The 16,567-nt window shown below is 38.9% G+C and overlaps 1 long non-coding RNA gene across 1 annotated transcript in view; it reads right to left on the bottom strand.

Annotated features, from left to right (window-relative positions):
* The window catches only part of LOC129784895 (uncharacterized), a 36,652-nt gene extending 27,320 nt beyond the window's left edge, over positions 1 to 9,332 (bottom strand). The window contains exon 1 of the long non-coding RNA XR_008748101.1: positions 1,037 to 9,332. This is a non-coding gene — a long non-coding RNA (uncharacterized LOC129784895). The remainder of the gene's footprint in view (positions 1 to 1,036) is intronic.
* Positions 9,333 to 16,567: the final 7,235 nt, after the last annotated feature.

The following is a 16,567-nucleotide window of genomic DNA, read 5'->3' as shown; positions in this document are numbered from 1 at the left end:
ATTACACAAATGCATTATTTATGAAATTAGATACATTTACAGTTCATTATTCCACTTTTCACTCTACTGTTGTAAAGCCACAGTAGTGCCTTACTTTTTAATCTTCCTTTGCCTTCTATTGACACAGACATCACATTTATTTTATTTACCCAATTTCAAATTAGAAATCAAAACCTGAAAGAGACCCAAGCCCTACAAAAACAGTAATTAAAGCTCATTCATTTGTCATACGGGTGAAAAGTAAGGGCATCAAAGTGTTTTCCAAGGGAAATCTGCTTATTGAATTGAAAAAAGCAGCTGTAAGCAACGAATTTTTGGAAGTTTCAAAACCAGAAAATAAAATATCTATATTCCAAGGTCTTGCTTAAACAAGAATCTAAAGGTGAGCACGAAAGAGAAGCTAGTGAAAAATTGTGATCGGAGATGCTTCCAAGCCCGAAAGTAACTAATGGCTATGTACTTGTTAATTCTATTGTGGCATCAAAATCAGTTCAGAAGTCCTGACAGTCATGACAACAGATTAAGGCTCTGATTTTCAGATGTTCTAGTCCTCAACACATTTTACCAAGTTCACTTACAGCTGTGAATGTCCAGACTTGCTAAGAAAGTGCAATAAAACCCACAAACTAAACGCCACCAAAATCCACTCTCTCCTCCCATCTCCCCCCCCAAAAAACCCCCAACAACAACAAAACAAACCACCCTGTTATCTAGCTATTTAAAGTGCCCTATGTTGATCTGACTCCATGCTTAATAAACAAATGAAGACAACACATACTCTTAAATTCCTTTTAGGAAGTATAATGATACCCATGTGTGCTAGGTTACTAAACTTCATGCTACTGTACCTTCACCATGTAACTCCAGCTGATATTTCAAATGCTTGTAGATGACTGGGGCTGACCAGGCTGCCTCACGCTCTTCTGAAATGAGCAGCCCACCAGAGAACTGAGAATATCCTACAATGAACCTATATGGACAGTTTTCTAGCCCTGTTGATGTTGCACTGTTCTGAAAAGCTACACATTTGACTTACCTGCAGTCAGGGTGTCCACCTTGGGTTTCTATCAGCTTCTTTTCCATCTTCTCCATACTATTCAAAAGTGTTTTTTATTATTTGAGAACAGCCACACCGCCAGACCAAAGATGTGTGAGAACTAGAAGGGCCACCTCTGGTCTGAGAAACAGGAGAGAAGAGCTGGAAAGCTCATGCCGAAAGCTCACTGAGCAAGGCACCATGGCCTGCCTGCTGATTGATGAGAGTACTGCAATAATTCAGGAAAGGAAAGAAGTGAACACAGAGAAATGCAAAGGCGTTTTATCTTCACTGGCATACTACCACCATCCAATGGCCTCAGCAGACTTCAAAAAACAGGTCTGCCAAACTTGTTCCCATGGGGCTCTGGAAGTAACGGCTACTAAAAGCTCCCTTCTGATGCCTCCAGACTGAACATGGGGTGACTGCCACACAGTTTCAACCCCACGATTACTCAAAGAGTGACCAAATGAAAAACCCAAGCAACAAAAGTCTGCAGGCTTCTATACTTAAGTTGCAGCAATCCTCATTTTCCAGCATTATGGCATTACCTTTTACTTCTGCGTATTTCATACCAATGTTTGTATTTATATCATTGCTTGTCATCCATGCATTTGCATTTAATAAAAACCAAAACAAAACACCAGATTAAAAGAGTGAGCTCATCTATCTGCTGCTGGTGTTACCTTTCATAAGGAAAGTATATTGTAAAGATCCCAGGGTTAATGTAGAAAAAGTTACAAAAATTACGTTTTTGGTAGAGTTCCCAGGCAAACTCTTCTCCAGTCTTCCATGGTCTCTATGCATTTCTCAAAGCAGGTCACTAAACTTCCACTCTCTTTGTGAACAAATGAGGACAGAGCAGCAGGGTAAGTAATGCAATAATTGCTCATGCTTGCACTCTTTAAAAATCAGATACTGGGAAGGGTTGGGTGTCAGGAAAATAAGTGCTTGTTGGCTCCATCCACAGATACAGTTAAAGATGTAGCTCCCTTGCAGTTCCTCAGATGCTGTCACAAATGCTTCTTTCCTACTTCTAAGATGCTCTGATGATGATACAGCTTCACTCATTCCTGCAAGCCCAGGAATGGTCTAGACCTTGGGTGTCCTGTGTGTTTCTTATTTTGTGACACAAGCCAGCCAGCCACAGTCAAAAGCAGACACTAAGAGAAAAAAGCAGCAGGAACTCAAGAGAGGAGAAAAGTATGACAGTAATTTATCTCATCATTCTCCAGCAGCCTTGGTGCTAAAAGATACACCCCTATTCAATCTGACAGCCAAGCATGAAAAGTATCACACTAAAAAGAATCCCACCAGCTGTATTTTTCATAACAATAAAGGATGTCCTCTCAGACGCTATGAAATAGATAAGCTACCTGGAAATGATCAAGAACTGGCCAGCTATACACAGCAGAACCTGTCCATATATTACACCCATATCAGGCACTGCAACTCCAAAATAGTTGAGGTCAGGAAGGCAATCAAGAAAACCCCCAGGCAAGACAGAAGGTTTCTTGGAGAATCAGCTGACTATATTACAAAGCGATCATTGACCAACAAAAAAAACCAAACCAGAAATATTTTTAAATGATCATGCATTCAGCCCTGAGTTTTCTGGGTAGAATTTAACAGAAATGGACAGAAGTCATACTGGGTTTATGTTTATATGTATCCAGCTTTTTGGACTTGGTCCTGGTTTCAGCTGGGACAGAGTTAATTTTCCTCTTAGTAGCTGGTGCAGTGCTGTGGTTTGGGTTTGGTGTGAGAACAATGTTGACAGCACACGGACAGGTTTGGTTATTGCTGGGTGATGTTTATACTAAGTCAGGGACTCTTCAGTGTCTCAGGCCCTGCCAGCGAGAGGGCTGGAGGGGCACGGGAAACTGGGAGAGGATGCAGCCAGGACAGCTGACCTGAACTAGACAAAAGGATATTCCATACCATATGATGTCATGCTTAATGTATGTAAGCTGGGGGAAGAAGCAGCAAGAGGGAGACATTTGGCATTATGGCATTTGTCTTCCCAAGTAACGGTTAGGTGTGATGCAGCCCTGCTTTCCTGGGGATGGCTGAACACCTGCCTGTCGGTGGGAAGCAGTGAATGAATTCCTTGTTTTGCTTTGCTTGCATGCGCAGCTTTACCTATTAAGCTGCCTTTATCTCACAAGTTTTCTCACTTTTACTCCCGCAATCCTCTCCCACATCCCACTGTGGGGACACTGAGCGAGCGGCTGCGTGGTGCTTAGTCGCTGAACAGGGTTAAACCACGCAATTTGCCTCACTTTTCACAAATTAAAAGCTTCTCTTCTCTTATGCTTATTAAAGACTATAAAGCTAAGGAAGAAGAGTATCTACCTCACTGCAACCTTTCTTTAAGTCAGGTATTTAGATTAAGTAGGAATTTCTAATCTCCACTGAGGCTCAGAGCTAAGAAACAAAAACATACCGGTCTACCTTACAGCTCAATGTTAACTCCTCATTTTGTCTGGGTGTCACTTCCAAAATACTTCAAACTTCATCTGCAAAGATATATGGCCGCCTCCAAAGTCATTACGTCTTAAAAATCAGAGGAAAGTTCTTCCAAGTGTGTTTATTTAATCCAAAACATTAACATGCTGACAGCTGTTGAGCTGCTTCATTTAGCTGTCACAACAGACCATAGAGCAGCACAGTGAAATGGACACTTCTGTGTATGGCATCTGCCACTCTTCTATTAACTGCTGCTCCACCACAAACATTCTACTGAATAATTAATTTGGCTAGGTGTATGCAGCAGAGTATTTTTTTTTTTAATGCATTAAAACATCTGGGGTTTTGCACTGAAAGGTTCTGCCTAATGTAATGAAATCCAAATAAAAGATTTTAAACTGCCATTTTTTGGCTATGACATAGGAAGGATTCCTGCAGAGAGATAACATGCCTCATCTAGTCAGCAAAGCATACCTTCTGTAACGTAAGTTGAAAAGCCTTACTAAAAATATTAACATTGTAAGCTTTAATCTGAATCAAAATTCTTAGGAAAGCTTCATCTCTATAGGGTTGTTCTTGAATCCAAGGTATCTGCCACTCAGTGGGAAACACAGGTTACATGAAAGCAATTTATAATGTGCTGCAGCAGAGGCAGAATAGGGTAGCCTTAATATCAAAGAAAAAAAAATTGTCACAGTAGAAATCTTTGCAAAATTTAATCCTGAGAAATGTAGAGTACTCATGGCCTGGACCCTCAGAAAAGTCTGTGAGAATGTCTGAGAATCAGCAGTTCTCAAAAACAGGTTGAAAGTCAGGAATTCTCCTACTATCAAAAAACCTAAAGTCTGGGTTTGGAACTGACTGAAGTTCAAGTGACAGAATCTCCTTGAATCAAATCTGTGGAAATTGCACTAAATCACAGAATGCCAAGATACTCACTAGTACCTGCGTACCATAAGACTGCATAGCAAGAAACAACATTTCCCTTTCACCTGGAGACAACAAAGAACTGATTCCAGAATGTGTGTTTTCTCAGATTTGTAGGAAATGTATTTGTCTGCCCAGATTTAGTTGAGTATCTGAAAATACAGTGTTGTCTTCGAAGACTAAAATAAAACAGGCTGAAGGAATACTAAGTGGAAAACCTAAGTTCTCTGCTATTGCCATCTGCCTTATCCAATGGACACACTTGAAGCATTGCTTTTGCTTTTTCCAAATGCCTGTCATTGGTCTCCAAGATAACTACCTTGCTTGAAAACAGAAACTAAACAGAAAGACCTACAGCTCTGCTCTGCACCTTTACACATTTTAAAGAAATGTTTAAATCCAAAATGAAATTAAAAACAGAATGAAAACATTCTTTCCCAAGAAAGCAAAACATACTTGGCTGGCAGTGCCTTTGGAGGGCATCCCTCAAACACCGCTATGTGATACCTCAAAGGTGCACCTGACTACTGGAATTGTGTCCTTTGGGAGTCTGCCATCAGATTAGAGGGCAGTTCCAAAATGGGAACTCAGTGGGAGCTGATTTACTGCCATAGGATGGAAAGAAAAAAGATAAGAAAAATGAAGACTGGGATTGCTGACTTCTACAACCCACAAACAAAGGTTAGGCAAATGACCTCGAGCTCCCTTCTGGGCAACATATCACAACAGGTACCAAAGATGGAGGTCTTCAAGCAGGGAAGTAATTTAGTTACAATAATACCTCAGCCTTATCAAAGTGCTGCTTTAGATGTAGAGTCACACCTCCTTTTGAGAAGTAAGCATAGGAATACTGTGATCGGTGCACTCCTGCATATAGGCAGTGGGAGTCATTTCTTGATTACTAACAGCTTCCTATTAGAGTAAGAACCTTTTCATTCTTTTTTAATAAGCTGAGATCATTGCCTAAGTTTCCTCTAGTATCGCTGGAGAGAAACAAGTACTTTCACAGGGCAATTCATTAACATCCTAAGATAGATGGGATGACTTGCTCTTTCCAGCTGTTCCTTACTTCGTGACTACAGAATGTAGAAATGGCTACTTCGGTCTAGAAGTCTGGCTGTTAGATAGACCAAATTCAATGACAGAAGTCCCATTAGTTACTGGCCGGAGTGGAACCTGTAACTCCTCACTGCAGTACGGTTCTCCATCCCTCCTGTTTACACAGCTCTGAAGGTAGCAGAGAAATGTAAGCCCTGCCTAAGACAACATATAGCCTCTTCATTATTCAGAGGGAGAAGGAAGAAACATGGCTCTTGTGGATTTAATTCCTGATGTGTTAACAGTGAGTATGTTATAAGGCCGAACTATTCATACCTACAACGTGCATATCCTCCTTCCCCGTGTGTCCTGAAAATAGTTTTCAGGGTTACGTTCACCAATGATACAAGTAGAGGCAACCCCAAACACTGCCACAGAATCTCCTTCGATTATCAGTCCTTGGTTTTACATAATTTCCGTTTTCCTCAGCATAATTACAGCAGAGATATATTTGGCACATTATGTTTATCAACTATATTACCACTGAAATGTTTTATCTAAACAATTTAATGGAAAACTGAATTATAGTGACTTAGAATGGACTCTGAAAATGTTCCTAAGCAACGTATAGGATGAAACTCCAAGGAAAAAAGTTATTTTAGTTAAGCTTTTTCCTTAATTCACTTAGGTGCTTTTGGAAAACAACAAAGGCAGTGCAGGTGTTGCACAGATGTCTGCATCTACCAACATAAGTGAAGACCCTCTTATTTTGGTGTAGTTATATCCTCTGCTTTACAACAGTCTTGCTACACTGGTTACTGTCACTCAGGGACAGATACAGCCCCAATTTAAAAGCAGTGTGCCAGGCTGTCTGATGCTAATTGGACAGTTTAGCCTTCTTAGTCCTTCCCTTCCCCATAAATCCATGCCTGTTTCAATGAACAAAACCACTATTTCATTTGCATTGATTAAAAGTCTTCAACAGTCATCACAGAAGCAATTCCAGGTTTATACTGGCATCCATTAGAGTAGAATCTGCTCCAATGATTTTCAAAGATCGACAGCGCTGCATTCATACATTTCAAGGTTCTTGTAGAGCGGGGCTTTTCAGCAGCTGCACAGCGCTGCAAGTTGGCATAAGTTCTTGTTATACTGCCACGGGCTAAATTCAAAATCCTAGTTTAACATTTACGGCAAAGTACAATTAGAACTGTTCCTACACTAAAGAAAATAATCCATGAAATCCATCATTTTCATAGCCACATAAAAATTTACCATGAAAATGTTCAGCTTTGCCAACTTCTGTTCAGTCCTGCTAATTTCTTCCTTTGGATTTCATATGAAATGCTATCTTTTATGAAAGGAAAAAAATAGTCAGAAAACCAAATTTATGTAAAGTTTTAGATTGGGACAAAATTTCTGTAATTTCCAATTCCTCTACACATTTGTGGAAATATCAAACAAAATATACAGATTATCATTCCAGATCACAATTAAAGTTCATCTAATTAAATATTCTGTCTTGGACATAAGCTAGCATTAGACATTCAGAGAAGGACAAAACAAATCTATACATTGTACATAAATGCTTTAGTTGTCTGTGTCCTGACATAAGGAATTTATCCAATGCATGTTCCCATTATTCTTCTAACACACTTTTTGAAGCACTGAAACCCTGCTTCAATATCTTCCTGCAATGGGTTATGCTACTAATATATATATTTTACAATACATCACAGCAGCAGAATATTTTATCTTAGTTTTCCAAGTTTGCCTCAGATTACCTTCAGTACTCTCTAAATCCTTGGTAATCTACCAAATAATCTTGCACTTCATCACAACAATGAAGTCAAATTTATTTTCAACAAGAAAAGAGCTTGCACAGTAAAAGCTTTTAAAGTGTCGCTTGAGTGTCTTGTAATAATTGAGGTAGAGTTCCTTACCACATAAGCAAGTTCTAGGTCCTGGAACCCAGGTCTAAATACATTCTTCTATGCCTGGCAGTTCTCTTCCAAGAATACACATGAACATTCAGAACGTATAGTCTAATTATGTATAATTTAAAATAGAAATCTTCTATGTCCTTCTTCATTGATATAGTCAGATCTTACCTTCTATTCTAGTTTCTTCCTTCTTGAAAATACAAACAGGTAGGGTTCAGTACAACAGGGCTGCATGTTTGCAGGTGGAGAAGATGGGAAATTCATTAGTTTGCAACTAACAGTAACTTAGTAACACTTTCCATAGCCTGATATGTTTGAGCAATAAATAGAAGACATTCCTAAAGGGATATAAAGAACAGTCAATAAATGTTATAATACACAGAAGACCAATGAGGACAAAGAGTAGTACCACCAATAGCCATCTACCTGTAACTGTGAACCATGCCAAGTTAGGAATCTGAATACCTTTGCTATAGTCCTGAGCTGTACTTGAAAAAAGAGACATCAACATTTGTGTTCCAGTGAAGGCTGGGAAGGAGGTGTCTGATGCAACGAGACCTGCCAGTATATACTTTCAGGAAGGAAAGCGAGCTAACTGATAAGGCCAGAGATACACCTGTGATCAGAAGGATGTGAAAGGATACCAGGGCCACTATAAACCACTTGGACAGCTATACAGAACAGGAGCCAGTAGTAAAGAATAACCCGGCAACTGCACAGAGAAGAAGCTGGTTGCTAACAGCATCTGCAGGCAGACAATGTTACAGTCAGAAGCCATGAGTTTAAGAGCAAGTACTCTGTCCTGGAGAAAGCTGGGACTGAACCGTATGGACTTATCTGACCTTTCATCCTTGGAATCAGGCATTACTGCTGTTCTCAATGCACAAAAGAAAATAGTAAGGATAATGTTGGCAGCATGGGAGAGAACTAATAACTGAGGACACAAATTCTGTTCATTTCCATGTAAAAGGACAGAAGTGTTGTATGAGACTAGCCCTGCTAAATCATGAGTTCCTCATTGACCTCAAACACAGAAAAAAATCTTACCAACTAGGTCATACCACTAAAGAGGAGCATAATAGAATAGCACAAGCAGCTGGAGCACAAGCAAAAAGGTCACGACACAAAACATGACTATAAGAAACAAAGGAACCCCTATGATCACAGCTGAGCAGAGACCAGGTCAGGCACACTTCTGAGGTGGATCTGCCCACAGCCTGCCCTTAAAGGGAGTGCTCCAAAACACCAAAGTGCTTGCAATATCTAAACATGAAGTAGAACATCATTTTTAAGTAGGAAACTCTCAAGACTGGTCAAATAAAAAACAAATATTAAAAGTTTTGAAAATTACGCTCCTTTCTCCCTACCAAGTCCTTACAGACTAAGTTTCTCCTCTTCGGTCTTGCTTCAATGGAGCAGCCACTATGCCCCTTCTAGGTGTATAAATACTCCAGCCTCCTCCTGACCCCCGTGTGCCTGTTACCTGCCTGTCTGGTAAGTCTCTTGCTCTCTTCATTTGTTCTGCTTCAAAACCTAGCTGCCATAGTCTACTTTTCAGAAACACGTCCCTCCTGAGCATGATCTCAGGAAGGGAGCAACCTCCCTCTCCAGAGATTTCCATACAATTCCAAATTCAGGCAGCCACAAGAAGGGAACTATGCAAGCTATTAAACACAACATAAAGTATCTATGTAGTAAGCTGTAAACAAATAAAGCAGACATCAGGCCTTATGACAAGAAAGGCTACATTAGCCAACTAGCTATTCAGAGAGAATGCAGAGATGATGAAGAGAAAGCCAGACTGTTTAAAGATAGCCTTCATGAAGGAGATCTGTTGGTGTCAAGCAGAATTAATAACAACAACAGTCAGAGCTCAACTGAGAACAGAGATTATTAATTACATTTTTCAAGTCTAGCTGGCTTGACAAGTATCAGCTAACTTATATAAAAAAAATAGTTGAACTGACATGAGAACCAACAGCAGCTCTGTGACATCTCATAGAAAACAGGTGAAAGGGCACGCGTATTGCCCATGCTTAGAACAGGAGGAAAGGGGCTGAGAAACCAGACAACTCAAGCTGAACTTCAGATTCAAGAACATTTCTGGATAAAGCAAATAATTATTTGCAGCTATATGATAACACAGACATAAGTAGTAATCCATACAGATTTGTTAAGGACAAATGGATAGCACAATCCCATTTCCTCCTGTGTGTGGCTAATAGGCCTTTTCAGTAGAACAGGAGTAATTGTCATACATCTTGACTTCAGTAAGTCACAATTAAATTTGAAAACAATTAGATAACTGTACCCACGGAGGACCAATGTTTCACTGTCAAATATAAAGACATATTGAGTGGTGCTTCAAAGGATCTGTCCAGGGTCAGCATTCCTCTTAACAACCTAGATGACAGATAGAAGGAAATATTCCTGACAGTAAGAGGGATTGCAAGTATGTTGGAGGACTGGAGAAAGATTCAAATAGGTTTTAACAAGGCGGAGAAACAGTGATTACTTGATCACAAATATAAGATAAGGAAAAGCTAGTTATGAACAGTTTTGTTAGGGAAAAAAAAAAGTGGGAGCTATTTCTAATGCATCAGAAGCATAATACTGGACAATGGTGTTGCATATTCATGGCAGATGTGAACAAACAGGGAGCACTGAAAAAGAGGGCAACAAGAGCTATCAGAGCTGGAAAACTTGAGCCACAAAATAGGAAAAAGGGAAGAAAATAGTCTGTTCTGTTCTCCATACCACTGATGGGCAGTGATGGGCAGAACAAGTAGTAATGGGCTCAAATGCCAACCAGAAAGATCCAGGATAGATTTTTAGGAAAACTAGTCCATTGAGAATAACAATGAGGCACTAGAATATACTGTCAAGGGAAGCTATGGGTTTGCCATTACCAATGATCTACAAATTAGAAATGACAATATGACCCTACTTGAGGCACAAGGATAGCTTCTCCAGGTCTCTTCCAAGGCAGTTTTCCAAAACAGTAAAATTTCCCCTCTTAAGGGCATCCTACCTGTCACACATGTACATTTCCTCTGTATAAGCACAGTCTGCTGTACAATGGACAGAAATACAACATTTTTCGTTCTAAAAGAGTGGGTTCATGGATGTAGTAGTTCCAAATATGTGCAAACAATGCTTGCATCTTTGAAAGCAAAAACAGGGGGGAAACTCCATATCCCAAAACCACAAATTATAGAGAATAGAGACACATTGCAGTTTTGCTCTTTTAATAGAATTAAACCTATGCCCCATGCATTTTCCCCTTTCCAATATTGTGTTTTCTAGGAAGGAATTGGTTCTAACTGCTAAGTGTGAACCTCCATTATGATCCAGTTTCTAGCCTTAAGATGGGAAAGTTTAATAGACTTTACCCCAGAATTTTCCCTGATGACCTGTGCTATAGAAGTCAACCTCCAGAGCAGAAGTGGGAGGAAGAATTACTATAGCACTAATCACATCATTAATACAGCCCTAATAAGCTGAGGTTCGCAACCTTTGGATGCTGATGAATTGGAGTCAGATAAACCTGCTCTGCCCAATGTTTTAATCAACTGCAATGTTTGCTGAAGGCCATGATAGCATAGCTTCTAAGTATCTATATATTTTGTTCATTTTACAAGTGAAAACACAAACTAAAAACTGAACAGACTGAACAGACAAACTGTTAACTTCAATCCTTGGAATGTATCAAAGCCAAAAGAGTTTGTAGACAAAGATAAGGAAGCTTTCCTGGAGCATTTTATTTCATTAAAATTGTTATTTCCAAGCATCAAGGAGATACAATACCATTCCTTCTTAAGCCTCCTCTCCCCAAAAATTTCATGGTAGATGTGAAATTAAATTAATTTGGTTGAGGGTTAGCACACTTGTTCTGTATTGTGGCATCCATACCGAGTACATCGCAAGCAAGCAATACCATGGCAGCTCAAAAATAATGTGACATAAGAATAGAAAGGAAGGAAAAAATTGCAAAATGAGTAACAGGGAAGGCAGGACACATGGCGTCAAACCTCCAGACAGAGATTCTGGAATTAATCACACTCCAGTATTCACCCATCACCAAAACTGCTCTCTGAAGAGCCAGAAAGTCCTAAGTTAAAAGAGTTGCTGCTCAACATTTTCCTTATGTATCAGACTAGAACATGCTCTGTCACAAATGCACAAATATTCTCATACTAGTTTTTCCTCCCACCACTGGTCTCGGCAGCAAGCTGCCTTCTGAAAATCATATCATTAGGCAACAAGTTTTTTGCTTTATGTTTTGCTGATGACAATCGAATTCTCTCTGGTTATTCTCTATTTTGGTTTAGAACAGAAGACAATTGGATTTTTGTATATAGTCAAAATAATAATTAAAAAAAAAAAAAACTCATTCAAATTATTTCAATAGAGGAGTGGTTATAACACACCTTTGGTCCCAAAAAACTTTTCACTCACATTAACTCTCAACTTCAGTGACTGTTATGTATTACTGGCGATAAGATAAGAGTTTTGCTCCAGCAAACAACTACAAAAAGACCTCCAAACCCCTCATCCAACAGGCTATGTTTTTATATTGCAAGGTTTCTTTCTCAATTATCCCTAGTGCCACAAAGTAATCTGGAAATCAGCCTTTGATCCAGATGTGTTAGAAATAACAAAGATGATGTGATAATAGAGTGGTTTATAACCAGTCAATAAATGACTAGGAAACTATTTCTCCTAGTCATTATCCAGAGTAAATTTGCCATTTAACTGCTACCAGTATTGTAAGGAAACAAAAATGTAACACTAGAAAGAGTCCAGCTCTTTCCCATAGGTATATAAATCTGGCACTATTGAAAGTGGAAAAAAAAAAAAATTACCTATTGAGTTAAACAAGTATAAACCTAAATACACACAAACAAAAGGAACAAGCCTAGAAACTGTGCTACACGATGCCTTTTTAAAGAAGAGGGATACTCTAAAATGTTGAGTAATTCTAAAACTTAGCCATACAGCTCTTCCAGAATATTTTTTATTAAGCATGTCTGCTTAAAGAACTAGAGCTTTTCTTTTAAATCCCTGTCTCCTATTTAAATCTATTTTTGGACTTACATGACAATATAATGGAGGTCTTCTGTGAGCTTCCCTCTGAGGCCAAGGAATGGATGTCTTTAAGGTCAGTTCATTTACTGGATTCTGATCATAGGACAGAGGTAACCTCAGTTCCTCAACCATCCTTTGTCTGGTGAAAAACAGCACCGAGTTGGAAAAATGTTACACATTCACAGTGGGATAACAGGAAAGAAGCCAGCATGCAAATTTCCCCACATTTACTCCTCCTAAAATCCCCGGCTGCATTTAGGGTCAGAAGGAGGAAGCAAACTAAAGGCGTCAAGCAATGTAGCTCTAACTCCCAAGCACCCAAGGAGAATTTTGCTTGGCTGAACACACTCTCTCCAGGTCTCACAGCAATATTAAGCTGATCAAACAGCATAAGCAGTCTAACTATTCAACTTGTTTTGTATTCGGTGTACACTCTCCTAATTGTTTCCAATTACTGCACCTTTTTTTTTTTTGAAACAGATAGACCTTGTCTGTTCTTGGAACCTATTAACATTGCTGCTTCAGTCGCTGGAAGGGTAGTGGCTACATTTCTGTGCGTGTATCTGTGGATGCAAGACCTGATTGCATTGAAAATATGCTCAACTTGCCTGAAACTTGCAGTTTCGCTCTCCTCAATGAACAAACCTAGCTCACTCTCCCAAGCAACTAAGAATCACCTTCTCTCATTTTCCAACAGCATCACAGAGCTTTTCTCAAAAGAAGGTGGTAGATGTTTTGAGTTTGTTAATCAAGTCTTTTATGTCTAGCCAGATATTTTAATGTGCTCATGACAGTGGCATCTAAGTGCATTTTCCAGATGTTAGTTATTTACACATTCATCATTCTCCTAAAAATGTCATTCCTAATCTGCGTGTTAAAACATTCCTATGGAATAAGGGAAGTAACTTAAACACAGTATCAAAAGAGTATTGGTTCAGTCTTCAAACTACTATCTATAAACTCACTCAACATCACATTTAGAGATGTGATATTACACTTACGTTTATATCTTATTTATATCCTATTTATATGTGGTATAACTTCTCTCAGTTATATATACATAAAAAAATTCAGCAGAGCAAGTTTGTTTATACAGTTAGAAGATAATCTGGTTGATGTTAAAGCAGGTGTTAGAGAGACCTGGTTATAAAAAGTCTCCCTCTTATTATTTATTATTTTCTGTTGGATAAAATCAGTCATATTCCAGTCATGGTCTACTTGGGATTTCTGGAAAAACCTTTCCTTCCACATATGAATTTGATTCACTCAAATACATCCTTATAAACAACATAAATTTGCTAAGCAAAAGAGGCTTGCACAATTCTGACAACAAATAACGGGTTTATTTTTTCTACACTTAAATTTTAACAATGTATTATCTCCTTGAAAAAACTGTATTTCAACTGACAAACAGCATTGCCTCATAGGCAAATTTTAATATATTTGCATAAACAAGAGACCACCAATAATAGATAAGCCTTCAGGAGAGAATGAAATTACTTTACGGAGTACTTTAAGAACCCCTATGAGGAAAAGTATCACTTACATGAAGATTACTAGAAACTTAAATACACACTTGATTTTGTGCATATGTACATTTATCAAAATCTTTCCTCTGCTGTGAAAAGAGGAATCTACTGAATTCTTTTCTGACAGATTTCCAAAGCATTTCCGAGGGCTAATGTAACACAACACAGTTAATTTATGTACGGAAAAAAAGCGTAATTTCAGAAATTTAAAACTGTTGGCCATCTTCAAAGCAGGAGGACAGCAGTTCAAGTAGACTGTTTTAATGCTGTTAGTTGTGAATACTGCAGATTTCTGTAAGACATTAGCCTAGAAATACTTGTGTACAAGTAACTGAAATCCATTTTTCCCAAGACTGGGAATCACATTCAGAGGACTGGCTTATAACTAGAGTCAGGCAACTGAATTTGACTTTTGATTAATACTACTCACTGTTAGTACCAAACACTTAGATGTACTATTTTGTTCCACTTTCTCCAATTAGTACATTTTAAGAAATAAAGTTACCTTTTATTAGTGGCTTCTGGTGAGCACTTCAGGTACATACCTTCCTATGAAAAGCTGTAGTCTTTAGCAAAGCGTACTGCTTGCTAAGAGATCTGGATGTAATAATGAAGAATTGTGAACAGGGAATAGTGCCTTGTTTTCCCGTCTAAAACTGATGCTTCTATACAACTCATCAGGATTGATTTATGGTGATTTAAAACAAAAGTTAAAAGGTTTTAAAAATTAATTTCAAGACATTTAGAATAATAATGAAAAAAGAATGCCACACCAATATTCCTGGTTTAACATGCCTTGAATTATTAAGTACAGGGACTAAACTCACTGTACAGAAGACATAAAAAAATGCTACCTGTAAACCACAAGACTTTTGGCTGCTCCTGCACTGTCAGACACGCCAGGTAGCTTTCATATACACATACTACAGCAAGGCTGAAAAACAGATTACAATGACAGAGTAGTACAAATCACGATACAGCAGCAGTGGTCAGAGCAGTAATAAACGTGCAATTGTTTTCACTGTAACTTTGATAGCCAAGAGAGTACAGGTTTGGAAGGAAAAGGGGGAAAATCTCTATTATCTGGCTGAAGACTGCCTCAGCTTGCTTATCAAGGAAATGTTACTTCTTTGTCTTGCTTTGCTCAGTGTGGTACCTCAATATACTATTACACCTTCACTAAAAAAAAAAAAACCAACAACACAACCCAAAAAAACCCAAAACCAAACAACAAAAAAAACCCTACAATGAAGCCAGAATGCCTTCTTAGACTATTAGTATCAAGGGAGATCGTTCCTAATTCCCACGCTTTATAATGTAAATTCAGTATCCACTCATTTAATACTGAGAATTACATACTGACAAACAAGCAACCAGTGCTCTGAAGCCTAAGTGCCATCTAGTAGGCAGGGAGCTCTGTGCCTCTCAGTAACGCAGCATGTACCAATATACCACGCAATCCATTCTTTACTATTGACATGGTTTAACCCTGGCCAGCAACCAAGCACCAGGCAGCCACTCGCTCACTCCCCCTCACCCAGAGGGATGGGGAGGAGGATTGGAAAGGAATGTAAAACTCAAGGGTTGAGATAAGAACAATTTAATAGGTAAAGCAAAAGCCATGCACACAAGCGAAGCAAAACAAGGAATTCATTCACCACTTCCCATGGGCAGGCAGGTGTTTGCCCATCCCCAGGGAAGCTGGGCTCCATCACGCATAACGGTTACTCAGGAAGACAAACGCTGTGATGCCAGATGTCCCCCCCCTTCCTTCTTCTTCCCCCAGTTCATATACGCAGCATGACTTCCCGTGGTATGGAATACCCCTTTGGCTAGTTTGGGTCACCTGTCCCGGCCGTATCCCCTCCCCATTCCCCGTGCCCCTCCAGCCCTCTTGCTGGCAGGACCCAAGGAACTTAAAAGTCCTTGACTTAGTATAAATATTACCCCACAACAACCAAAACCATCATTGTTCTCACACCAAACCCAAACCACAGCACTGCACCAGCTACTAAGAAGAATATTAGCTCTATCCCAGCTGAAACCAGGACGCTAAGAAGATGCTGCTCTTTCTCTACCTGTGGTACACATCCTAGTTCAGAGGATGCTCAGGCCGGTACTGCAGGAGGCTTTCTGAAAAATAGATGCTCAGACACTCAATCTGACTGCAATCTTCAACCCCTTGACATGAAGAATGAATATGTAAGACACTGTAAGCCCTTAAACAAAGGTTATATATTTTAATAGTTACAATGTGCAGAAAAGTATAAGCCAAATTGTTTTTACACACTGGCATGATAAAAAAAAAAATGTGTAAATTTCTAACAAATTAATTCTAAGTTTTGATTTCAACTCTTTCATTTAATTTTGCAAGTTCTAAATTTTAGGTTTTACAGAAAACCTGAAAAAAGATGAAAACTTTTCATTTACTAAATTTTTTCAGTTCAGCACAGTATTATGGAAAAAATATCAGAATGATGATATTGATCAGAATTTTTCACGTGCTCCTTTTGCAAAGCAGAGGCAAGATTGAAACA

Source organism: Falco peregrinus, chromosome 7 (assembly GCF_023634155.1).
Source record: "Falco peregrinus isolate bFalPer1 chromosome 7, bFalPer1.pri, whole genome shotgun sequence".
Classification (NCBI taxonomy): domain Eukaryota; kingdom Metazoa; phylum Chordata; class Aves; order Falconiformes; family Falconidae; genus Falco; species Falco peregrinus.
Note: the sequence above shows the minus strand (reverse complement) of the source record. Positions and strands in the feature narration are given on the sequence as shown.